General features: G+C 48.0%; 1 protein-coding gene and 1 pseudogene across 2 annotated transcripts in view; both read left to right on the top strand.

Moving 5' to 3' along the window:
- The window catches only part of CA10 (carbonic anhydrase 10), a 488,258-nt gene that overhangs the window by 280,552 nt on the left and 181,848 nt on the right, over positions 1–25,858 (top strand). The window lies entirely within an intron of this gene.
- LOC136325098 (kunitz-type protease inhibitor 2 pseudogene) lies at positions 13,961–14,677 on the top strand (annotated as a pseudogene).

The raw sequence follows: 25,858 nt of genomic DNA, 5'->3' as shown, positions 1-25,858 counted from the left end.
AGAGCCCAGTGCTGGCCCCACACAGGGAGAACGGTGGACGCAATCCCTGCCTTCTAGAAGCTTCTGATCTAGTAAGTAAAACTGACCCTAAAATAGGTTAGTTTAATACAGAATAAAAAAATAAAAGTCAAATGTTAAAATAATTACAAAAAATCTTTCTCAAGCGCTTGCTGCGTGCCTTCCAAGGGTTTGCATGCATTGATTCATGTCACCCTCAGAACAAGCCTGTGAGGTACTTGGTCCTTTTGTTCCCATCTACAGCTGAAGAAACATGAGATCCACAGCCTGCAAGTGGCAGAGCCGATTCCCACCTGGGTGTTTCTGGCTCCGGCTGTGGCTCTTTCCTCCTGCGCTTCCTCCAACAGCAGGGCTGCTCTGTTCCCCAGCCCCAGGGCCACCCCTCAGCTTGGAGGTGCCAGGGTGTGCACTTGCGCAGTCTACAGCCTGTGCAGCTGTGTCCAGCCTGGAGGATAATCAACGTGGGTGTTCCCATACTATTTTCGGAGGCAAGGGTTTGAGGTTCGGAGGCTTTAGGTCGCGTCTCTAGTAGGTGGCAAGGCTGAAGCTCGGAACTGGTGCCTCTGATCACGTGGTTCTTCTAGAGCCCGTGCTGCCTCCACTTCGCTCCTCTGGGCTGCTACAGGAGCACAAAGTAGGGGTGCCTACTAGAACCTCGCCTCGAGAAACGCTCTGGGCTAAAGAGGCAGTGTGCTCCTAGCTCTGCGGGGTCTCCTGAGAGGTCTCCATAACCTGCCCCGCCCCCCGGCTGCTGCTGGCGCTGCACCCATCAATCCTCTGTGCAGGGGCGGGGCCGGGTGCTGCTCCATTCATTCCCCTGCGGGAGGGATGCCAGACATACAGTCAGCTGAACCTGGGTTTTCCACCTCCACTCACTTGCTCAACAAATATTTATTGAGCACTTACTGTGTGTCAGACACTCCTGCAAGAGCTGAGCGTTCAGTGGTGAACAAGACCCTTGCGTGCATGAGGCTTCCGTTCTGGTGCCCTGTCTGCTGCCTCTGCGTCCTTGCTTGTGTAACTCAACCTCTGGCAGCCAGTTCTCCCATCTGTGAAATGCGGACATGGTATCTGTCTCGTAGAATTAAAGGGGTAGGGGAGGCTGAAGTGAGATAATGGATGTAATATGCTTAACAGAGACGTAGTCCGAAATCTTAGTCTGCCCCCCACCGCCTGCCACACTATAAAATGACTCCAACCAGACCTGTCGTTGCTGCTCGGATCCTTCTGAGATGGTGATTGTACTTCTTTGAAGCTATGTAACTTTGATGGATTACACCAAGTCCATTTGATCACCATGGGTTTAAGCAATGAGCTGATTCTCCGTGTTCCTATGTTTTATATACATTATAACTTTGTATGTGGAACCATAAAATTCAGGGCAGATTTATACATACACTATACTGCATATTTTTGTGGAAGTGTTTTGCCAGGCACCTGTAATGCATTGATATATGCGGGCAGTTTCCTAAAGTTTATTTCTCATAGATCTCTGTTAAATTGCATAGGAAGTGACATTTTATGATTTAACTTTTGTTTTCACGACACCGCCCCCATTTACACATCTGCTGCAGCACGCGGGGGCTTCCCCGGTCACAGCACGGGTTTCTCCTGTCCCTGAAGCATGTCTCTAGGCCCACATTTTCTCAGAGCCCAGTGTGGCATCTCTCCTGAAAAAGCCGATCTATTTGTGACTGTCTTGTGGAGAGGAGCTTGAATTATTCAGAACCCATAACCAACTTGCTTATAAGGTATGGACACAAAGAAACAGACTGGCTCCCTTCTTTACGTGGTCAGAGCCCCCGGCACGAAAGCCGCTGTGAAATCTCATTGCTCGTTTCCCAGATGGCTTGCTCTGCCTGGGGTCGGCTCGGGCTTTGTGACCTGCGCGTCCATCAAGTTCCAAAACAAAGTGGAAAGGAAAGCAATGAGCATCTACTGAGTCTCCGCTATGAGCCAGACTGGCGACACTTTGCAGCTGCCTGACCTCACTCAAGACCTGCAAGTTTGGGGCTATTAACCTTATTCGAGGAGATAGTTGCAGAAAGGTCAAGCAAATTGACCAAAGTCGCACAGATAACGAGTGGTGGAGCCAGGTGTCAAGTTCAGATCTGTCAACTGCCAAGTCTGATTCTTCCATTGCACCCAGCCCGGCATCCAGGGCAAACACAGGGATTCCAGGTGGGCAAAGTATAAGCTCATCCTCTCTGTCTTTTCACAAACATTTATTTACCAATGTGACCTAAGTGGTAGGCACCGTGCTAGGTGCTGCATTTGAAGTAGCCACGGCAATTTTTTTTAAACTTTTTTTTTTAAGATTTTATTTATTCACTATAGAGAGGGGAGAGAGAGAGAGAGAAAGAGAGAGAGAGAGAGAGAGAGAGAGAGAGAGAAGAAGGGAGGAGCAGGAAGCATCAACTTCCCTATGTGCCTTGACCAGGCAAGCCCAAGGTTTTGAACCGGCAACCTCAGCGTTTCCAGGTTGACGCTTTATCCACTGTGCCACCACAGGTCAGCTTCCACGGCAATTTTGAAATTCCCAAAAAACTTCTCACTACCTCTTCCAGGTAGGCCACTGCAAACAAAAGTTTTGCAGGGACATCCTGACCCACAGGAAAGGGACTGTCTTCTTCCTGAGCTCCCTGTGGTGCCTGGTACATACTGTGTGCCTGGCTTGGACAGAGGTGGTGCTCACTGAACATTGTGCAGTGAGTCAGTGAACGGAAGCACTCGCAATACCTCTAAGGACTATATAGGGCGTGTGTCTGTCCGTGTGCCCGTGTTCTCCGCAGCCCAGTGCTGTGTCTCGTCACTGCCCCCCCCAGAGCCGGGCACAGCACCTGACACGAATGGGGGCGGGCTGAGTGCGTGCGGGTGCGAGAGGAGAGTCACCATCGGGCACCGATTGTTAGAAACAGTCAGTCTAGCACCAGATATGTCACCAGAGTCGGGACCAGGGTGAAGAAAGGAAGGCACTAGCCTCGGGTACAGAATTGAAGGGGGCACCAAAACCCCTGATAGATAACCAAGATAGATAATATTTTAATGCAATTATTTTTAAAAATCAAGACAGGATCTCACGGGGCAGAGATGAAGGTAAGGCAGTAAGGTATGCCATCCAGGTGAAAAGCCAGCTAGTTCTTGTCTCAGTTTAAAATGTTTATTTTTGTCATCCTGGTTTTTTTTTGTTTTTGTTTTTTTTACTAATTTTGACTTCTTCAAAATAGCACATTGAAAATTTTATCTTGATCACCAAAATTTTGATGCCCCGTAAGTTTGGTGACCAAGATAAATGCTTCATTCACCTCCGTCCCTGTAAAACCCAGAGCAGTGACTAAGAACTTTTGACGTCATATTGTAGGGATGGTGCTTTATGGCCATGAACTCACAGGCAGCCCGCAAACACCTCTCATCAGGTGCTATTACTACTCTGTCTTACAGACAAGGTGGCTGAGACTTGAGGAGGCAACAGCGCCCTCCTAGAGTGTCACAAATGAATCACAGGTGTGACCGGAATACAGGAGCCCCCGACTGGCTGCCTCCAGCCAAGCGACCTCATGCCTGTACCCTTGCATGCTTCACAGACACCATATTTCACTGACCCTCAAGATCCCAGCCCTTATAAGAAGCACATGAATTTATACAACATGTCACTGCTGCCATCAACATGGCAGCAACTAGAAGGTGCTAACAATTAGAAAACACATACCAGCTTCAGAGATTTTATAAGGCAAACACACACACACACACACACACACACACACACAAATGGTGCCTCTTAGAATGGGATCAAAATACATTATTATCATATCCCATGTGACCGTGGCACTGAAAAAAAGTTGGGAAGACTCTACGCAAGGCTGCACCGTAATGACAGACAAAAAGATTTTGGCGTTCCGTGTGTCTCTGAGTACCCAGAAGTCCATTCGCCACCCTCAACTCATTATGCCACCCATCCCATAAGACAGACTTTCAACTCACAGAAAAGCAGAGGGTCCCTAGGAAGAAGAGAGCTTCCGGCCCTGGCCGGTTGACTCAGTGGTAGAGCGTTGGCCTGGCGTGCAGGAGTCCCGGGTTCAATTCTCAGCCAGGGCACACAGGAGAAGCACCCATCTGTGCGCCTCCCCCTCTCCTTCTTCTCTGTCTCTCTCTTCTCCTCCTGCAGCCGAGGCTCCATTGGAGCAAAGATGGCCCGGGCGCTGAGGATGGCTCCATGGCCTCTACCTCAGGTGCTAGAATGGCTCTGGTCGCCGCAGAGCTACGCCCCAGATGGGCAGAGCATCGCCCCCTGGTGGGCGTGCCAGGTGGATCCTGGTCGGGTGCATGCGGGAGTCTGTCTGACTGCCTCCCCGTTTCCAACTTCAGAAAAATACAAAAAAAAAAAAAAGAAGAAGAAGAAGGCAGCTTCCTCTGCACACTGGAGAGATTTCCCCGAGGGAGCAAAGACTGCACTATGAGTTGTCTGACTCTGTCATCGTGGAATGGGTTAAGAATTTTATTAACTTACAAAATTATGTGGCACCCCAGATGAAGGAGGAAGGGCTGGTCCTGTACAGCTGATGTGAGACTCAGAATCTCCTTTCTTAGCAGCTTGCGTTTCAGGTGCGTCTGTGATGAGCTGCGCAGACTCGCTCGGTGACGCCCGAAGTCTCACAGAATGGTCCCAGGCTTATTATATAACACTAAACAGTCCATGCTATTTCACACACAACTGATCTGCCGACCCCACCGGGCAATGGTGAGCACACTCAATTAATTGCATTTCAAAATATTATGGTAAAATTTATTTCGACTTCAAATATACATAGTGATGCATGGAGCCGCGTCAGCCATCGGCTTCCTGTGCATTTTAGGGGGCAGTCAAAAGTACAGAACAGCGGAGTCTGCAAACCCCTCATTTCCCTGCTCTTAACAAATCAGACTTAGATTGTCGTAGCAAGTTCACCAGCGTTAGAACTGTATGCCTTGCTTCAAAGGCTTCAAATTCTACCTCATGCCATTATTGGACAAGATTCTGAATCAGCTGTATGTCCTAAAATGTCAACAAGCTATTTGCTGCTGTTCGGGACAGTTGAGAGATTCATATGGAGAGGCACAGTCCGGGGTTTGAATCTAGCTCTGCCTCCTTGTGTGCCTCAGTGTCTTTATTTGTAGAACGGGATAACAGTACCTGCCTGCCTCTTCAGGTTGTCATGGGGACTTAATGAGCTGATATTTGCAAAGCACTTGGAACGTTGCGCACACCTGGCACACACAGACTGGTTGGCATACCTGAGCATACACAGCCCCCGGCAGGCTTTGCACACACAGGTGTTCATCAGAGTGTGTTCATTCACCCCAGGGGCCTGATCCTGCAGCACTGAGCCCGAGACCTGAGTGGATCAGTTTCTCCTTGTCCTTGAATGTTGAATCGCAGCAATTACCACCTTGAAGGTGGTTCCTGCTCAAATCCCAACGGCAAACAAACCCACAGGCAAACGGACTGCAGAATTTAAAAAAAGAAGAAACATTTGGCAAGCTCACCTCCTCCCCTCTTGGTGCCTGTTGAACACGGTACATACTTCCATTGTTGCCCTTACCAAACGGCATGGCACGATCTTTCTCTGGGTCCGTCTAGCTGATGGGTAGTGATGGGCCCTTCCCTCATTCTTCTTCCTCTGTCCTGGACCTCATATCCTGTGCCCAGGGCCCAAGCAGGTACTGGATAAAGCTGTTAAATCAGACGGTGACCAAGGCTAACTGTGTCACATCGTGTGGTGGTGGTTTTCTGTGCGCTCCGCTCTCGGGGTTCCCTCCCTCCTCTGTCTGTCACTGGTAAAGCTGCCGGAGCAGCTGGGCTGTCTTCAGGGGTCTTTCCCAGGAACCGGGGAGCCCAGAGGCCAGACCAGCTGTTTTCCACCTGCGAGCACCCTTTGAACCCCCTCTGCACCTTACTGGACAGGATGCCAGCAGTGGGATCTGTACCCAAGGGCATTTTCCAAGGGGCTAGGAGGAGCTCCAGATCATTTTTGAAATATCTAAGGTAATAAAACTAATAAAGCTCACTTATGGAAATGGCCACCACCCTTTTATGTAGAATCTCGGAGACGACAGATCTTTGCGACTGAGAAAGTTCAGCAGAAGAAAAGAGGCTCCTTCTTAAATTGATCAGAAATGGGAGGTGGAGACGCGGTGGCAAGGAAGTTACGGAGAATTTTAATAGCCTCGGGAGAAGAAATCTCCGGCCCATTCTAAATGCGTTTCCATGGTGGTGGCATCTTCGGGAACATTGGAGGTGGCAAAATTAGATCAGAGGGAACAAAGGTATTCGCTGTTTGTTGCTGCAGAAAAAAATCACACCAAGGCTCAGTGGCTTAAAACAGTGAACGTTTATTATGATCGCATGGTTTCTGTGGGTCAGAAGTTCCGAAGCCGCTTCACTGGGGTTTCGCTTGAGGGTTCCTCAGGGAGGTGCAGCCAGGTGGTGGGCTGGAGCTGGAGTCTGCAAAGGCTTGCCTGATTCACTCCCACGGCCATCGCAGGAGGCCGAGGTCATCTCCGTGGGGGCCTCTCCGCAGGCTGCTCGACTGTCTCCACGGCATGGCAGCTAGCTCCCCCTGCAGCGAGAGAGTCAAGAGAGAATGAGCAAAGAGGAAGCCGCGGTGCCTGCTGTAACATAGTCTCAAAAGTCATCGCTATAGGGTCTCCGAGAGCTGCCATCGTAGCGTGCCTGAAACTAGAAAAAAGTAATCTCTCACGCTGCTGGAGGCAAGAAGTTCAAAGCCAAGATGTCAGCGGGCCTTGTTCTCTCGGAAGACGCTGGGGGAGAACTCCTTCTTTGCCTCTCTCTAGCTTCTGGTAGCTGCCAGCAACCCTTGGCATTTCTTCGCTTACAGGTGTACCACTCCGGTCTGTCCCTCCGTCTGAACACAGCTGTCTCCCCTCTGTTTTCTTATAAGGACACCAGTCACTGGATTAAGACGCCCCCCCCCCTGCCCGCCCCGCAACCACACTGACCTTATCTTAACTAATGATATCTGCAAAGTTTGTTTCCAAATAAGCTCACATTCTGAGGTTCCAGGTGGACATGGATTTTGTTTCTGGGGAGAGATGTAGTCAACTCAGTACACCCCTCATCACTTCTGCTTTATTCTATTTGTAGAAGCAAGTCAGTAACCAGCCCACACTCAAGAAGAGAGAAATTACTCTGCCTTTTTTTTTTTTTTTTTTTTACAGAGACAGAGAGTCAGAGAGAGGGATAGACAGAGACAGACAGACAGGAACGAAGAGAGATGAGAAGCATCAATCATTAGTTTTTCGTTCTGACACCTTAGTTGTTCATTGATTGCTCTCTCATATGTGCCTTGACCGTGGGTCTTCAGCAGACTGAGTAACCCCCTGCTCGAGCCAGCGACCTTCGGTCCAAGCTGGTGAGCTTTTTTTTTTTTTTTTTTTTGCTCAAGCCAGATGAGCCCACGCTCAAACTGGCGACCTCAGGGTCTCGAACCTGGGTCCTCTGCATCCCAGTTCGTCACTCTATCCAGTGCGCCACCGCCTGGTCAGGCTAGACTCTGCCTTTTGAAGACAGACGTATTCAAAAATTTGTGGACATACGTTAAAGCCACCCCAAGGACAAGGTTGTGATGTCACACCAGACCTGCTCTCTGCTGGGCCCTTCGAGTCTCGTGTGAGGTCATGTGGCTCAGTGAAGAGAACAGTCGCAGAAGTTCCGTCTTATTTAACATAACGAGCACCTGAAAAGGGCCATTTACAGTGTATTCTCTTAAAACGGGAACCAAAGTTTCTTTCTAAATATTTTGGCTTAGATTTTATAACGAAAATAAGTAGATTGTACTTAAATTTGAAAAAAAAAACATTGTTTATAAATATAATTGCACTGAGTCTTAAAATGAAGAATGAATTATATTGGGTTTCCCCCTCTGGTTTAATTTTTCCAACAAAATTACATAGCCTTCACCTTCTGACTTTCTCAGAGTAATCATGGAGAGGGTTATTTTTTCAAAATTCATGGACTTTGTCAAGAGTCCCCAATACCTTGGGTATGCATGGCATTCTCCTTCGTAACACATAGGCTGTATTCAGGGTTTCTTCTTCCTCAAATAGTGCCGACTTCTATTTCTGCCACGTCGTCACTTGTCAATAATGTTGCGTGTGCTTCAGTCATTCTTCAACAGCTCTTTTTTAACTTCATAAAATCTTCCATTTGGGGGAAAAAATTGAAAATTTACTTTATAATCAACTTACAAAGTCTATTTATAAGATGTGTTTAACAGGAACCAGTGAGAGACTTGTAATGATGTTGACAAAGATGCCAGTGTTAAATAGGGACTGATTTTGAATGAGGACTGATTTTTCTAAGTGGTCAATTCAGTCACGACTCCGTTCGTGTGATTGTGAATTTATTTCTAAAACCTGGCAATTCTGTGGAGACTCCAATCATGAAAACCCAGATGACAAGGACTCCCTGAGTTGTTTTTCTTATGACCTCACCCCCACCCCACTCAAGATACCATTGAGATCCTTTCCTCTTCTTTAAACCAATAATGTAAAAAAATAAGTAACAATAGAATCGCCTTGGTATATTGTTGTAGGAAAAGGATGATGTGGACAACTGGAGAATGTTTCCACGGCTGAGTTGCATCAGGAACTTTTTTACTGAAGATGGGCCGACAGCATTCAGATAGTGAGGAGAAAGGATGTTGCTTTGGCTCCAAAGAGCCTTCATGTGGGGGGGAAAAGAAAAGTCAGCCAGAACTGCATGATTCTCATTTAACCTTCACGAGAGCAGAGATCAGGAATTTGTCCTTTAAAAGCCCCTTCCAGGTGACGTCTTGAACCAGTGTTGAAGGCAATTAGAGTGACAAAATAGCCTGTCTCGCCCTGGTCGGTTGACTCAGTGGTAGAGCGTCGGCCTGGCGTGTGGAAGTCCCCTGTTCGATTCCCGGCCAGGGCACACAGTAGAGGCACCCATCTGCTTCTCCACCCCTCCCCCTCTCCTTCCTCTCTGTCTCTCTCTTCCCCTCCTGCAGCCGAGGCTCCATTGGAGCAAAGATGGCCCGGGCGCTGGGGATGGCTCCATGGCCTTTGCCTCAGGCACTAGAATGACTCGTTGCAACAGAGTGACGCCCCAGATGGGCAGAGCATCGCCCCCTGGTGGGCATGCCGGGTGGATCCCGGTCGGGCACATGTGGGAGTCTGTCTGACTGCCTCCCCATTTCCAGCTTCAGAAAGATACAAAAAAAAAAAAATAGCCTGTCTCGTGTAGCATGGGTTCTTCAAAGGCTGTGTGATTAGAGATTATGAGAGAGAAGTTCTCTGAGCCCAGTGTTCAGGACCCACCCCATACCACGTCCCGTCCACTTCTCTGTAAGAAAATGACTCCTTCCCACTGACACTCACTCCAGCCCCAGCCTACCCACCAGGACTCTGCAGATAACTCGGGGTTTTCTCAGTGACTTCAGGGAACAGACTGCTGCTACAGAGGTCCCCATGGGTCATTTCTTCTGCAGCTGGCGTTACACCTTCACTTTAGCTTGTCTCTGGGTGAACTTGCCTGCACACTTCAGTCCTTCCATCAGTTCCCAGCTTCAGTGCAGAAGTGCTGGGCTTGCAGCGCCGGCCACCACCGCAGCCCTTACCGTGCGCAGGTAACTCAGCAAAGCTGGGTAGGAGCATCCCTCTGGCTTCATCTCTGGAACTAACCCTTTTGCAGCCCTCACTCTGCTCATCCTTTCTGCAGTGGAAATGAGCCTTTGTTTGTCTCTCCTGGGTGTGCATACAGAAAATGGAAAGCCAGACAAAGACAGGGAGTTGGGTTACAGGGTTTCATATACTGATATTCTTCTCAGACTGATTGCTTAGATTTTAATTACTTATTGATTCATCAATGTGATTTTACTGAAAGCAAAAATGGTTCAATATGCATGAAACAATAAGTGATTAGCTCTCTTTGTTTGGGCACATGGGAGAGAGCGTTTCATGCCAGTGATATCTTTTACAGGAATATGTTTGCAACAAGTAAATCCAGTAGCTGCCAACCCTTTAAAACTACACAAAGTACAGAGCATAGTGACTGTCACCTCTAACGCTGCACACGTCCAGGAGTAAACCTAGACTTATGATGTGGCAGGGCTCAGTCACACTAGTCGTGTCTAATGCCAGTATGGGAGAGATGTTGACATTTATGCAGCTCTTTGCCCACTGGCAGCCAGTTCATTAAATCTCCAGGTTTTCTTTATAACTGCATCACTGTCTATAACCTAAATCCCTTGCCCAGAACCAGTCATCTTCCTGAACTTGGTTTTATGCTAACAGCATGCTTTGTTTTCATTTCTGTTCTTTCTCTTTTAAAATTAAAAGTATTACATGCATAGAGTGGCTGTCATAGACCCCACTGGCTGCACATTTAAAATCTGTTCTCGGCCCTGGCTGCTTGGCTCAGCGGTAGAGCATCGGCCTGGCGTGTTGATGTCCCGGTCAGGGCACACAGGAAAAGCAACCACCTGCTTCTCCACCCCTCCTCTCCCCGCTTCTCTCTCTCTCTCTCTCTCTCTCTCTCTCTCTCTCTCTCTGTCTCTTCCTCTCCCACAGCCGTGGCTCTGTTGGTTCAAGTGTTTCAGCCCTGGGCACTGAGGATGGCTTTATGGAGCCTCTGCCTCAGGCACTAAAAATAGTTCAGTTGTGAGCATGGCCCCAGATGGGCAGAGCATCTACCCAAGATGGGGATTGCTGGGTAAATCCCAGTCAGGGCACATGCAGGAGTCTATCTCCCCTCCTCTCACCTGGAAAAGAATAAAAACGAAAAAATCTGTTCTCTTGCTCTTCGTTGACAGAGCACTGATTTTGTTCACAGGGCCGCTCTCAGAAACATGATTACTCAGGGACAAATCCCAAGGAGTGTAAGACCATCGTGGTCATCTCATTCCCCTTAAAGGTGACTGGCATAGAGGCAGGCACATGACCCAATTCAGGCCATTGAGACGAGACATGATCAAGGCATTTAAGGGAAATGTTCTCTTGCTACTAACAAGGGGCACAAAAAGAAGACTGTCCCTTCTCTTCCCCTAGCCCCTGGCATGCCTGCCTGTCATGTCTGGAACTTCTGTTACAGCAGATCTCACCAAGGAAGACAGGGCGACAGTGAAGTAGGGTCAGAGCCCTGAGGGACCCTGCCTGGAGCCCTGCCTACCGATGGACAGCTTGCGCTGTGAGATAATAAATCTCCTTAAATTTAAGCTGGTCGAATCCAGGTTTGTTACTGCTTGCTGCCAGCGTGTTTTGACGTAGTAGCCAAAATAATAAATCAACCCACGCTGTGTCCTCTGCTTGGAGGGAGCCTCTGCCCTGGTTCACCTGGTGATTTGAAGACCGGCCAAGCCGCCTACTCTTCACAGTGGAAAGAACCACTCCCTCATCCAATTTCCCAGGAATCCTTGTGTCCACGTCCTGCTGTTTATCCTCTTTACCTGGACTTCCTGTGTGGATTTGTCTTCTCACACTCACACTGGAAGTTCCCCTACAGAAAAGCCAGGTCTGCAGCAGAAAGAGTACCAGGGACGCCATCCAATCAAATGCATGCCAGCAAAGGAGATGCATTCTTTTGCACATTGGTTTGCTGGGAAATATGCAGCCAGAGTTAGAGACAGTATCAGCAGCATGGATAGGTACCGAGGCCATGAAACCAGAAAGGGGGCCATGAAATCCATCGGTGTACACATGCAGATAACGGTCACGTGGGTGGCAAATATAAATGACACATGGCTGAAGACGTAATGTTGGCATGGGAGGGTGGATCCTTGACTTCAGCTGTTGCAGGAAAAGGAGGGGGAGGAACCAAGAGTGCATGTCCTTGCTGAGAGTAGGCAGAGGGGACTGTGTCACACAGGAATCCGGTCCTCCTCGGGAAAGCAAGGGCCTGTCTTGCTGCTGCAGCTGAAGGTCGTTATCATCTGTCTCGACTGCTATCACTGAGTCCTTCAGAATATTAATCGAGCTCCACTTCCAGGCAACCACATGGATCTCATGAATTGGGCCCAGCTCTGTTTTGCATTCTGTTCCATGACTGATACAGCATGAGTTTATTCTCCCCAAGGTCTGCCTCTGCTGCTGCTTTGGTTCCGGTGCGAGCTGTTTTGTTTAAGATGTCTGGAGGAACGGCCACACGTTTCTGAACTGTGGTTCTGATGTTTTGCCTCCATGCTCAAAGCCTCCTGCCTGCTCCCACGTGCAGTCAGTTCGGGCTGATGATGCCTCGATGATGTCTCTCCCGTTTGTACTTTCCTCGGTACTTGTATCATCCACGAGAACTCGGGCACAACACGTTCAGAACTAAAGTCGCCCTTCCCGCCTTCAGCTTTAGAATCACTCTCCAAAGTCAAAAGCATGGGAAAGAGCTCTGATTTGTTCCTCCATTTATCTATCATTCACTAGCTTTTTATTAACCTTTATTATTATAGCTTACAAGGAACTATTTTATTTATATTTATGTAAACACAGGGTGGGGCAAAAGTCAGTCTATAATTGTTCATATGGAAAATAATGAAAGAATAAATAATAATACTAGACTTTGTGTTTTGCGTACTCACAACTGTAAACTTACTTTTGCCCCACCCTGTATAAATATATAAATATATAAACATAGAGCTGTAGAGATAGAGAGATAGGATTTGGTTCAGAGTTCAGGTTGGGACAGAAATGGCCAAATAATGTGATCGGAAAAGTTGCATTATGCCTCTTGGCCTGTATCAGGTGTCTAATTAACGTGGACTCGCCCAGGCTGCCCAGAAAGGCAGCAAGCACGTCAGCTCTCGAGTGAAGGGGTGGGTCCTGAGGGCAGGAAATGGTCGACAGTTGGCGGGTTCTCTCTTGAGCACTGCGCCGATCAGTTAAGTACCAGCCTCAGCAGGGAGGTGTGCCTGCTGTCATCCGCCCCAGTTACAGGTGACAATCCTGAGGCTGGTAAGGGTTTGTCCAAGGTCACACAGTTAAGCAATGGACCCAGCATTCAGTTCTGCCGAATGCCGGAGCAGGTGTTCATCTCCTCTATCCCACGTTTTAATCGGTACCAGGAGTCCAGGGCTTACTTTCTAGGGTTCATGGAGGAAAGAAGTGACCCGGTAGAGACGAGTTGCCTCCCACACTGTCTGACACTTCATGATGCTTCATCTAAGTGTTAGGGACCCGTGGCTCATTGACTGTTTGTGTGTTGCTAGTTCCCAGAATGGGTTTTCAGGTGGATTCCTCTACCAGAGCTGAATTTGCAGGTGTTTTTTGAAGTTTTCCGATTTTCAGTTTCTGTCTTCCTTTCTAAATAGACCCTTGGTTTACTTTAAATACTGGATAATAAGTCACCTCTTCCTACCAAGCTTCTAAGCTCCTCCAGGACCCCTGTCATTCCTTTTTATACCTACTCATCTGCTAATGCCTGGACCAGAGTGAGAATTTAACCATAGTTAGCGTACAATTCAGTGATTTTTTTTTTTTTTTTTTTTTTTTTTTGCATCAGTTACATGCGTACTTAGCTCGGCTATAAGGTAAAGCCGTTTAACCATAGCGTTCTGTGCAGGGTAGGAAAGCACTGGACAGATTTAAAGCCCGGGCTTGTTACTTCTCTTACGCAACAATGACTGACGCACTTGCGTTCTGTGCGCCCCGCCCCTCCCTGGCCAGCCAGCTCCGTAGCTCCATCCAGGCGGTCGCCACTAGCTCCAGCTCCCACCAAGCATTTATTTGGATGCGTGGCGGGGGTTCTGAATAGTGGGGTGTCGCTGAGCGTTCCCGGGAACCAAGAGGCGAGTGAGGAGGGTCCTCCCTTGGGGGCGTAGGAAGCGGAGTGTCCTCACACCCAACATCCAGGAGGGGCTTTCCAGAAACTTCGGCGAGAGCATCCGCACCTGAACTCAAACCCCCATTGGCCAGAGGCCGGGAGCCTCACCTGGCCAACATGGCAGAGCCGATCCTGGCACGGCCGGGTGGCCCACAGCGGTGCCCAGCGCTCCTCGCCCTGCTGGCGTCGCTGCTCTTCCTTGGAACCCCCGGCAGAGGACATGACGTCCACAAGTTCTGCCAAGCCCCGATGGTTGTGGGGAGATGCCGGGCTCTCATCCCCAGGTGGTGGTACAATGTCACAGGCCGATCCTGCCAGCAGTTTATATATGGAGGCTGTGAGGGGAACAAGAATAACTACCAGACCAAGGAGGAGTGTCTTGAGAAATGTGCTGACGTCACAGAGAACACCCCTTATAGGCTGGACACCCCCAAGAGCAGAGCAGATGCCTCGGTCTCCAGTGGCCTCCTAAGGCTGGTTTTAGGTGGCCCCATTCGCGACATTTTCAGCTACAGAAAACATTGCACTGCCAAGGTGGTCCCCGGGCCTTGCAGCGCGTCCTTCCCACGCTGGTACTTTGACGCCGAGAGGAACTCCTGTGATAACTTTACCTATGGAGGCTGCCAGGGCAATGAGAACAACTACCTGTCCAAGGAGGCGTGCCTGAGCCGCTGCTCCGGCGTGTGGTGGTCGCCCGTGGGGTCCCGCAGCATTGAAGTCATGGAGTGGCTATTCGTGGCGGGTCTCACCCTCTCTCTGGAGGTCTCCATGGTCTACCTGATCTCCAAGGCCGCGCGCATGAGCCAGAAAGGCGGCCTGGACCCCTGGCGCTAGGGCAGCAGTAAGAGCCCCCCAGAGATGAGGAGGGCCTGGAGAGGGGGAGGGGGGACGACTGCGGAATGCCCATGTGTTTTTGAAAATACAGTAGAGTGATTGACTTGTGTTGTTGTGATCTTTTGGCCTTTTGGTCTGCTTATTGTTTCAGAAGTGAAGAGGGCTGTTTTTTGGTCCCTCTCCCCCTTCACCCCCTCCCTTCCCTAACCCCCAGGCAGGTTCGCTTTAGACACCTTCTCAGAGAAGGGCTGTGGTCCAAGTTCAGATGACCTGGCCCCAGACCAGAGTCAATTCCTCCTCCATTTCATTATTCCAGGGATGGTTTTCTTTATGCTGAAACTTGTTGCCTCCTTTCCTGCCCAACAGTGATGTTTTTATTGTTCCCTTCATTTGATTTGTGGGAAGTATTTTTAAGGAAGCAGAAACAAAAACTTGGGTTTTTTTATTAGTATTCTGAAAGGAAGAGAATAAAATGTACAGGATTAGTAAAAAAAAGGGGGGGGAGGGGAGGCAGGTCTTCCCTTTTTAAAAGGAAAAAATGTATGAGTAATTGACCAAGGACTGTGAATTCCTGAGTTCATGCATGGTTGTCTTCCTACAACAGTTTTTTTTTATTCATTTTAGAGAGGAGAGAGAGAGAGAGAGAGAGAGGAGAGAGAGACAGAGGGGAGGAGCTGGAAGCATCAACTCCCATACGTGCCTTGACCAGGCAAGCCCAGGGTTTCGAACCAGCGACCTCAGCATTTCCAGGTCGACGCTTTATCCACTGCGCCACCACAGGTCAGGCATACAACAGTTTTTGAATGCCTGTTTTGTGCCAGGCACTGTGTTGGGCATCAAGGTTACAAATGTTAATAAAATAAGATCTCTGCCATTAAGAAGCACACAATTTAATTGGGGGAAAGAAAAGACACGAAAACAAGAGAGCCATTATTCAGAGAGGTCTGTACAGGGCACAGTGGTGGTGGATGGGAAGGAGCGATCGATCTCTAATGGGGAAAGCGCTAGAGCAGAATTGTGTGTTTTCCCACCATCTTCTGTCTGAGAAGTACAGGGTGTGTAGGTAAAAATATCTTCTATCTAAAGAGAGGGGGCACTTGTTCTGTGATGGAATGTCTCATTGAATTTCTATGGAAGCCTTGATAATGCATCAAGTCATTCGAGAGAGTAATAGTCGATCTTCAAAGAAAATAAAAAACAAGTAATAAATGCGTCTAGCTCCTCGCAGCAATTAAGCAGTCCCATCCCCTGTAGCTGAGCTTGTTCACAAGCCACTTCGTGGCATTTCTTAGGATTTCTGAAGCTACAGTACTACTAACAGCCATATTTCCATGGGGGTTTGGAAGCAACTGGGAGTCAATTTTGAAGGTACTGGTTTCATCGAGATCATTTCTACAATAGAATAAAACAGCTAAGACATCAAGAATGTTTACCCAAAAGACTTAGACTAGATTCAAGACTCCAGCAAGACAATTTAGTGAGAAATGACCCCAATACAGAACCCAGAGCCAGTAGCCCTGTTGTTAGCTTAGAAAACTTAAGAGGTACATCAGCTATCATTCTGGGAGCTTAGATTTTTTTTAATCTGTTAATAAATATTTGTAAAATGAGTGAATTATTGGATAGATGCAAGATGAAGATTGTAGCACCTGCACCACCTACTTCCTGAGAGTTTTAAGCAAGGTAATTAATTATACATTGAAAAGATAAAATGCTTCAAGACACTCACGTTCCGATTTTTAAATCAATGGGGATAAACATCCCTTTGAGAGTTTCAGAGTCTGAGAGTATACAGATTCTGTTATCATCCAAATTCATCCTTGAGTAGGAGAGAAGAAATAATAACTTGAAGAGCAGGTGTTATATTGCACTTCTGGTAGATAATTAGCTGGCTATGATCTCCAAAAATCTAGCCTCCCATGGACTAGGCTTAAAAAAGATACTGGGAGATATAAATGATAGAAAGTCTTCAATAATGCTGAAATAATGACCATCTTAACCCTTCACATGAATCTATTTCACATACTTAAAATATCTGGTATTTTCACATTTGATTATGTACACATGGAAGGCACTATTGGTTAAAGTAATGGTGTTGACTAATGCTGTCGGGGCGGTATTACGTCGTGGACAAAACACACACATTGGAACAAAAGAGGCCTGACTTGTACCACCTGTGTGGCGTTAGACTATTTAGTTTAAAAATCCAAGTCACAATTTCTAGTCAACAGTGAAATAGAGCTAGCCCTTCATACTCAACGTTATAGGCTGTCACAAGAAATAGTACAAATTGACATGTGTATAGCCTGTGCCGAAGGGCAGACCCTCAGAAGTGCTCATGTTCCTGTCCTCGTGCCCAGTGTACTTCGGAGAGCAGCGTCCCTCAGCGCCATGAGAATGCTAAAAGAGGGTTCTCGTATTTTCTGGAAACTCATCTTGCAGAGGAAAGTTCTACCGGGGTCTTCTAACCCAACTCTGCTGTCCATGCTCTTCCTTGAAGAATTTCCTTGAAGGCTTGGACCTCATGCAGCACTAACCTGAATCCTTTCACTGACTTTCTCCCTAAATTTGTGTGTGTGTGTGTGTGTGTGTGCGCGCGCGCGCGTGTGATCTGACCTCAAGCCAATGTGTATGCTCCACTTCCTATGACATCACAAATGTTCACACCATGTTTCACTTCCCAGCTCTTCTCCCCAGCCTCCCATTCCCCTTCCCTACTTTATCGCCTCTCTACCCTTTGTCGGTGTTTTACTTACTGGGTAAAACCCTCTGATGAAAGGAACTAAATATATCCAATGAGAATTGAAATGAAAGGCAGGCTCCTTCTTCTCTTTCACAGTCCAGTATGTTCACCTCTGGGGAGGACTTCCTGCACCTGTATGCACTCTCCCAGTCCATCCTCACCCCAGGCATCGCACGTCTCTGGGCCACCACAGTTGTATACCATTTGGCACACGGTAATATACTATTTTTTTTACAAGTCTGTTTTTCCTCATAGCCTGGGAGATCCTCGAGCATGGTGCCCCCCACACTGCAAAGACGTTTTGCTGCCAGCGAACGCATGAACTGAACCGATCGATGTCTTTTTCTCCGCTCCGCGTGTTTCACTACCCAGCGAGAATGGGTGCTGGCGGGGTGCTATGAGGAGCACCCTGCAGCTAGTGGGGAGGAGACCTGTGCCATGTGCCCTGTCCTTGCACTGCCCCGTCTCTGCCCTTCAACTTCCTGCCCATCTCTGTCTCCCTCCTGTGACCTCTGACTGCCAAGAAGAAACCCAACTTCTTTACGGCGTCGACTCTGGGTGCTGGGTCCTGGTACCGTTATTAAAGAGTTTTTACGTAGAGCATCTCACTGGATTTCCAAAGGGGTTATAGGATCTTGGGAGGGAAGAAAGAGAGATATTTTTCCTTTATGATATGTTCACCTCGGCCAGCAAGAATGGCAGGAGAAGGAGAGTGCGCCTGCAGACTAGCGAAAGGATGCCTTGCTTTTTGGCAAAGCCTGGAGTGGTTCTATTTGTGTTTGCTTCCCGCATTCCCTTCTAAGTTGATGAGTGAACAGTCTGTGTTGAAAACCTGCATGAGAGGTGTGTTGATGGTGGCTGGGGATCGAAGCCTCTTACATCTTATTTCACTGTTTTCCTTTCTACTTCTCTTATTCCTCTTCCGCCTGAGGTTTGATCGCCATCTTCATCAGCATCATGGCTTTGTGCTCTTCCTTCCAACCCTCTTCTACACGGCTAATCCTTACCCTTCTAGCTCGACGGTCCCCTCCTACCTTCCTCACAACCCTTCTCTGTGCTCCAGTAGCATTCTGGTTATTATGCCCATATGGCACTTAAAGCTAGCACTGCCCATTTCAGTTGGCTAAGTGGCTGATTCCCCACCTAACTCAAGGGCAGGTGTTATACGTTAGATATATTTTTTATATAAAACACATACAGTGAGTACTGCCTGCAGGCAGTAAAACTCAATAACTATTAAGAGTTAGTGTTGTCGGTAACCCCCTCCCACTCTGACATTCCCCGGCACCTCGGAGGTACCAAGTGAATGCTTATTTTATTGAATTGCAAGATAACAACAAAAGCACCTTTCTTCGAAGCCTAATTACATCTTGCCTTCTGCTGGTCTGACTTCAGTGCCACTGCTGGGCTCAGACGAGGAGAGCCCAAGCACAGACTAGGAGGAGCAGCCACAGCTGGCTGGGACATTCAAGTACAGGCACATTGTCAGCGGACCACAGTGCCACTTCTGAGGGGCCCCGAGGTAAATCTTGACTCACAAAATAGATGGATCAAGGGGAAGTGGCCTCTTTCTCAACCATATAGTCCAAGGCACAGCCTCAACTCACTTCCAGCCTTACCATCTTCTCTTCAAAGCACCTGTTTCTCTGGGTGATTGACAGTTTCTCTTCTAGTAGGAGGGGCTTAGACTTCCCACATATTGGAACTGACATCATCCCAGGAATAAACACCGTCCAAGGAGCTAGTGTCCAGCTGCACACTGTTTATCTACAATTCTTGTGAGCAACTGAGGCACAAGACCAAACCACTTTTGCCAGGCTTTTGAGAACTCCTTCACATTGTACCTGTAAGAGTGTGGAGGAGCAGGGGATGGGCCCCACTCCCAGAGCACAACCTCCCACTGTGCCCAGCCAATGTGGTCCCTGGACACGGCTCTGTGGCAGAGGAGAGAATGATGCACTCGTCTTGCTAGTAAATTCTGCTTGTAAATCTCCCCAGTAAAGTCTGCTTTTGCATGACACTGAGAATCAAGGTGTCATTACCTTCCATCCCCATCAATGACTACCTTTAATTTCCTTGAGAACCATATGAGGTAAGTTTCATCGACTCCTTTTAGCAGTTGAGAAATTTGGGGATCATCTAGTTTAAGTAACTGGCTCAAGGACTCGCATTATGTGGAGAAGCAAGGATTCGAGGCCAAGCTTGTCTGACATCAAAGACTTCATGCTTGGCTGCCTGCCTCCTATGCAGCTGACCGTCCCCATGAAGATGGGAGACGATGTGTTGCTGGACGGAAGGGTCCTGCTCACAGCTCCTTGCTAACCCAGATACATAGCTTCTGCAGTGGCCCAACTTTATGCTGATCATTTGGACGGCAATCAATTTCCATTTCTTCTAAATAATTGTTGTTATTCAGATGAGGCTTTTCAGGGGCAAGAACACAGCATCCAGGGAACGGGGAAGCCCCATGAAGAGTCTATTCTCTTCCTGTTCCTCCATGAAATCCTGGGAAGTGCAACTTGCAATCCCACTGTATGAAGCTGAAGTCTGGGATGATCTCTAAATCATTCTCATGCATCATACACTGTGTTTCGAAGGGAAAAGGATATTCATTAAAAAGATTTGTTCAATCTTAAACCCGCCTCTGAGCATCCAGGATCAATGTAGGGGCTGATTAAGCTGTGCTCTATAGATTTCTGCAGTCAAGTTCATCAAGGCACCCATTTCTCTTCCTCTAATGATGCTGAACCCCAAGCTCTTCTCTGAAGTACTTTAATTTTCACTTGGTCACTGCGAGAAGACAGTGACTTAATGAACTGCAAAGAGGAAAAGAAAGTTTCATCAATCATCTTCGTCTCCTCTTCTGCGGTCCTGCCATGGCCGTTCTTTCTTCGTGACGGTGCCTCCAGTGGCTGCGCTGTCCTCGGCAGTGGAAATTAAATTACAAGCCGCATTTTCAGCTGTGGAGCACACCAATAAAAGCATGAAGTCATTAGGGTAAATAACAAAGATAAATTAATGTTAACATGGCACAATATTCTTTTACCTGGTATTACAGTAACTTTTCCCCAGCTGATTCTTGTTAGATCTTTTATTATTATTTGGTTCTTGTTAGATCTTTTATTGTTATTTGGTTCTTGTTAGATATTTCAGGGAACAGTTGTCTTCTATTATATATTTCAGGACCACTGTCTACCAGGGCAGATTTTACAAAGTCAACTGTGCTACTACACAGCACCCTTTTTTTTTTCACTCCCTGGCAGACAGTCCTGCCTTTGAAAATGATAAGATAATGAGTCTGAGGTTTCGACGTAGCTCTATGTCTTGAAGGTAGCATTGAAAATTAAAGTGATGTATTAATTAAACATTAATCAAAAGTGCTAGACCTCTGGTAAATCCAGTGCTTTCTGCTTCATTCAGAGTGGCCCAGTTGGAAAGAGTATTTCAACTTAACTGGAATTTTAATCAGCAAGGCTGGAAGTTGGGAGAACAAAAGAGAGAGGGAGAAAAAGAAATAGTCCTGCAGGTAAATGACTAAAAACGCATCAAAGGCTATTGAAAAAGAAGCTCTTAATCTGTGTCATGGTGGAGAGAGAGAATGCTAACAGGAGGACAGAGTGCATTGGTTCCTGACCTTTAGGGCCGTGACGGCAAACCTTTTCATAATAAGATGCCCACTTTTGTAATGCTGGTCAACCTGGTCCCTCCCACCCACTAGTGGGCGTTCCAGCTTTCATGGTGGGCCAATCGCGGCACTGTTTGGTTGCTCCGCTACCTGCCCACCACTAGTGGGAGGGAGGGACCAGGTTGACCAGCACTGCAAAAGTGGGCGGTTTTTATAAAAAGGTTTGCCATTACGGCTCTAGGGGGTGTCCTTACTGAGATCCACCAGTGAGAATGGGCAACCTGCTTTCCAGGCGAACAAGCCACTCCTGTTAATGCCCAAGGGGGATGCCTGAAACCCAAAGGACGTCACAGGCATCTCCCTGTAGAGGCTCTAGAGGAAGGGCAAAGGAATCAAACCAGATGGCCTAAGTTCAGCAAGTCTCCCCGATGGAAGGGTAGATTTTATCCACCTCAGAAGCTCCCAGGAGGCCGGTGTTGCTCTGCCCCGATCTCTCACAAAATCTTGGCTCTCAGAACTGAAAAGGTCCTCAGAATCATCCAACCTTACTTCCTCGCCTTCACCCAATACACGAATTATCTGCACAGGAGACCCATGCTGCCTGATTCCCACTAGTGACAGGAAACTCACTTCTCACCAACGCCATTCATTTTGTTGTTGCTCAGCTCATACTACATATTTTCCCCTCAATTTTTCAAAATTTCTCTCCAGTAAAATGGTTCTTGTTTTCCATCTCAGAGGCCAAAAAGTGTAAGTGAAAGGTAAGGTTGGTGGTCTCATGGTCATTGTCAAGACAATGTAGATTTTACAAATGTCACTGGAAATGGAACCAAAATCTGCTAAGAAATACTGCCCCTTTCACAAGCCAGTCCTGCTGATAATAGAAACTGCAGGCATAATGTTTCTGAGTTTTCCCCAGATTCATCCTCAATGGATATCTACAATCTTTCCTTCAATGTCGCACAGAAAGACATCTTCACCTTTGAAGCTTCAGTCCGGGATTATTTGAAGACTAGCCACTAGCTAGTGCTGTGTACTCAGTGCGTGTTCTGAATGGGCTTGACTTTTCTTTGACTTTGTATCGCAGCTGATCATACTGCCGACCCCCCTGGTCAGCTTCAGGGTGCCGAGAGAGAGTGCAGAATGCATATGGAGACCTAAAGGAGTCATTCTGCCCCTGCCAATTACCAAATGTACCCTCAGTGCCACCACCAGCATTTTTTTAAGCCTTAGCTTCTTCAACGGTAAAAAGAAGTTGTGTGAAGATTAAACAGGATGTCGCCTGTAACATTTTCTTACAACTTGTAAACACATTTGGCAAACATCTCACCTTGCAACTGGTATCAAACTCTCTCTGTTCTAAAATCACCAGCTTGTATGTGTGTCATCACGTCACCCGCCCTAGAAGGATTGTGCATCAGCACATTCCACACTAGTATGCCTCTTCCTTCTGAAACAGTCATCGTTTATCAGGTGGCAGGAACGCGGGCAGCACTGCTGTCATCCTCATCTGACAGGTGAAGAAAACGAGGTGAGCGAGTCCCTGCCCTGGTCACACGAGGCATATGACAGAGCCAGGATTCAAACCCACACCTCTCTGCCACTGGGTCCAATTGAAAGTTGGCCTGGGTGAAATGGAAACCAGAATGTGCTAGAATCTTGTAGAAAGCAGATTCCCATTGCCAGTGTTATCAAGGGCAGAGCAGATGTGACCTGTGATTGGAATAGACATCAGATGCCTACCCAGCAGCCAGCCTCTCTCCCTTCTTTCTTGATAACGGAATTAGGATTTTCCATCCGTTGGTCCTAAATCACAGTTACATTTGTCTTTGTTAGATGTTTCCTTTGCAACTAATGGTGGTCTCATAACCATCCAGTCAGTAGAAAATAAGGTGGAGCATAGAAGTACTTCTAGAAAAATATTTCATCTTTGATTTAAAAAAAAAAAGAAAGGAAGGAAGGGAGGGAGGGAAGGAGGAAGGAAGCTCCTTTTCTGCTCATTTATTTATTTTTTTTAGTTGGAGCAACAAAGTGTGATGATGTGATGTTAGGAGCCATTGGCAGCCATCTTGGTCATTGACAATGACCTTGAGACAATCAACCTGAAGATTAAATATAAACACATGAAACTTGGGGGGATAGAGGCTGAATCCTTGCTGATACTTTGAGCCACTTCACTAACCCTGGGGTTACCTTCACCCTTGTCATTTGACAGCACTGGTCAAGGCCCTGCATTGCAAATAACAGTATCCACTATGGCTGGTACAGGTAAAAACAGTAATTTTCAAAAGATGTTAGGTGACTCACTCACTCTCCAGGAGGACCAGAGGGCCAAGCTTTGAAACGACAGAGATAAGAACAATGTCCAACTACACCATGGGAACTATTTTAATGAAAACTTCGCGATCATAGCCATTGCCCCTCAACCCCAATGCTGCTCATGCCTAGAAGCTACAAACTCTGAAAAAGTGGAAGCCTCCACAACAGTGATCACCAGACTGTTGAGTGCCTCGTACCTGACCACCTCCTCACATTGCCTACTTTTGAATCCAAGTCTTACATGGGGTACAGTCAATTGGTAGAAGCCAAATCTCAGGCCTGTGCTGTAGCTGCAGGGGCATCTGGGAACATGAGTTTCTTGGTCTATATTTTGGGGAAGGCAGGATGTGTAATAGGAGATACAACCAAAATATAAGGAGAGTCTGGGGCAACCACAAGTGACAAATATCCATTAGACTGAGACAGTTACATACCGTAGTTTCTCAAGCCAATGTCTGTCAGGTATTTTCTTTCTTGGCTTCCTCCCCTCCATCAGGTGTGGAGCAAGCAGAGCGGTTGCACGCTGACCTCCTCACTGAAGCATAGTGTCAGCTTTCTATGCCTAGCATATCTAGGCCCAACCCTGTAAGCTCAGGGCTGTGCAAAAGCCATACAATGAGGCAAAGTCCTGGGGTTTTCAAGAATTTCAGTTTATTGGCATCGGCTGGTCATAACCCTTTCATAAATAGGGATGCCAGGAGTGACAAAGCATAGAAGCATAGAATTGTAAGGCTGGACTGGATCTCAGCCTTGAGTCAGGGAGTGCTCTGAGACCCCAGCCCACTCCCCCCGCCCCTGGCCACCTCTGTGTCCTCCCTTGACTTCTTTGTGTCTCCATCAACCCTTTCTTGGGTCATGGTCACTCCTGAACTGCATAACGAGAGTCTCAATCACCTTCTGTTCTAGGAACAAACAAAAGCTTGACAATCAATCCGACCTGGACTCCAGTTCTAGCTGAGCAAGGCCTTGCCAGAGCCACTTGCTTCTCTTAAAGCAGAGCGCCCTGGCTTGTACAGTTGGAGTGACGATTGCAGTGACTTCACCCGGCCGCTGTAGAATGCTAAGCTGCTCATGAAAGCATCTAGCACCATGCCTGGCACGTTGTAGGCGCCTAAGCAGATGCTAGTTCCCTTCTCCTTCCGTTCCCTTCGTGGTCCTGCCGGGATTGCATTCGCTGGTTTGCAACTGCAAGGATCTCCCTTGTGACTCCTTTTCCTAAGTATTAGCATGAAACGTTTAAATGGCGCTCCTTGCTACTGCCTTTATCTGCGTGGAGCTGACTTTGCAAGGTGTCCCAGGAAAACTCCCTCGCACCCCCACTGAATACCACCTCAGCACCTCACTGCGCCCCACAACCCAGCCCCTGACGGTCAGCTCCACACAGGTGCGGCTGGAGTTTCTTGGGGGCAGGAACTGAGGCTCCAGCCGTAGTGTATATAATGAATGTTTACAGTCACTGAAGCTATAAACTCGGTGAAGAGTTCAAAAGCTTTAAAAATTAAAGAGCCAACTGCAGGGAGGCTGAAGTGGGCCGTTCAGAAGATCCGGAACACATCCGTGGGGGGAAGTCTTTGAATAACACGAATGTCTCCTGCCTACAATCTTCATTGCTATAGAATCCCTTAGACCCTCGCGCAGGGCTCCGTGTGTCAGGAGGATCCGGAAGCACCTGGAAGGGCTGGAGAGCAGTTCTTGAAAGGGAGCTTGGTGGACCCTGTTATAGGATTCCGGTAGCCTTCCTGGGTCCTGTAACATCAGGGCTGTCTAACATGGGGGCTGCGGCCGTCTCCGACGGGGCCCCCATGGGACGTGGGGAAGGTTCTGTGGGCGGACTGTGTGTGTAGGCGTGTGCGGGGTGTAGAGAAACCACAGCGAGGGTGCAGCGCTCAGCCCGGGCTGTCCCTGCCCCTGACCTGAAGGGAAAATGCAGGAGAAAGCCCGGTGCAGAGGGCTGCCCCAAGGGAAGCAGTGGCCCCCGCTGAGGGACACAGGCAGTCCACGTGGCTCTGAAAGCAGGAGCGGGGGAAAGGAGGACAGATGCCCTGGCTCAGGCCTCCTCCTTACCCTGGTCCCCTGCAGGGCCCCTCGCTGGTGAAACCCAACCGGAAAGCAGGGCAGGGAAGCCGATGATGACCACAGGGTCAGCCTCTCAGAGCAGAGACAGGCGGAGAGGATGGGGGCAGGACCCAGGGGAAAAGCAGAGAGGCCAACACAGGCAGGGGTTTGAGGGGTGTGGGACTGTGGATGGAGCATGAGGAACCCACCAGGGAAAACACACTTTCTTCACCTCAGCGCCATAGACCTTATGAGGGAGGCCTTTTCCTATCTTTCATTTGCTGTCACGACAATCCCATGAGTAATTATCTATATTTTACCCTTGAAGCTGCCTTCCCCACATCCAAGCTTCAAGGGTCTGGTTGAGACCTGAAGGTGGAATTTTCTGGAACTAACTTAGTGCTAATTCCACCATGTGAATGACACGCCTTGCTGACAG

This window comes from Saccopteryx bilineata, chromosome 2 (genome assembly GCF_036850765.1).
Source record: "Saccopteryx bilineata isolate mSacBil1 chromosome 2, mSacBil1_pri_phased_curated, whole genome shotgun sequence".
Taxonomy (NCBI): domain Eukaryota; kingdom Metazoa; phylum Chordata; class Mammalia; order Chiroptera; family Emballonuridae; genus Saccopteryx; species Saccopteryx bilineata.
This window is presented reverse-complemented; position numbering and strand designations above follow the sequence as displayed.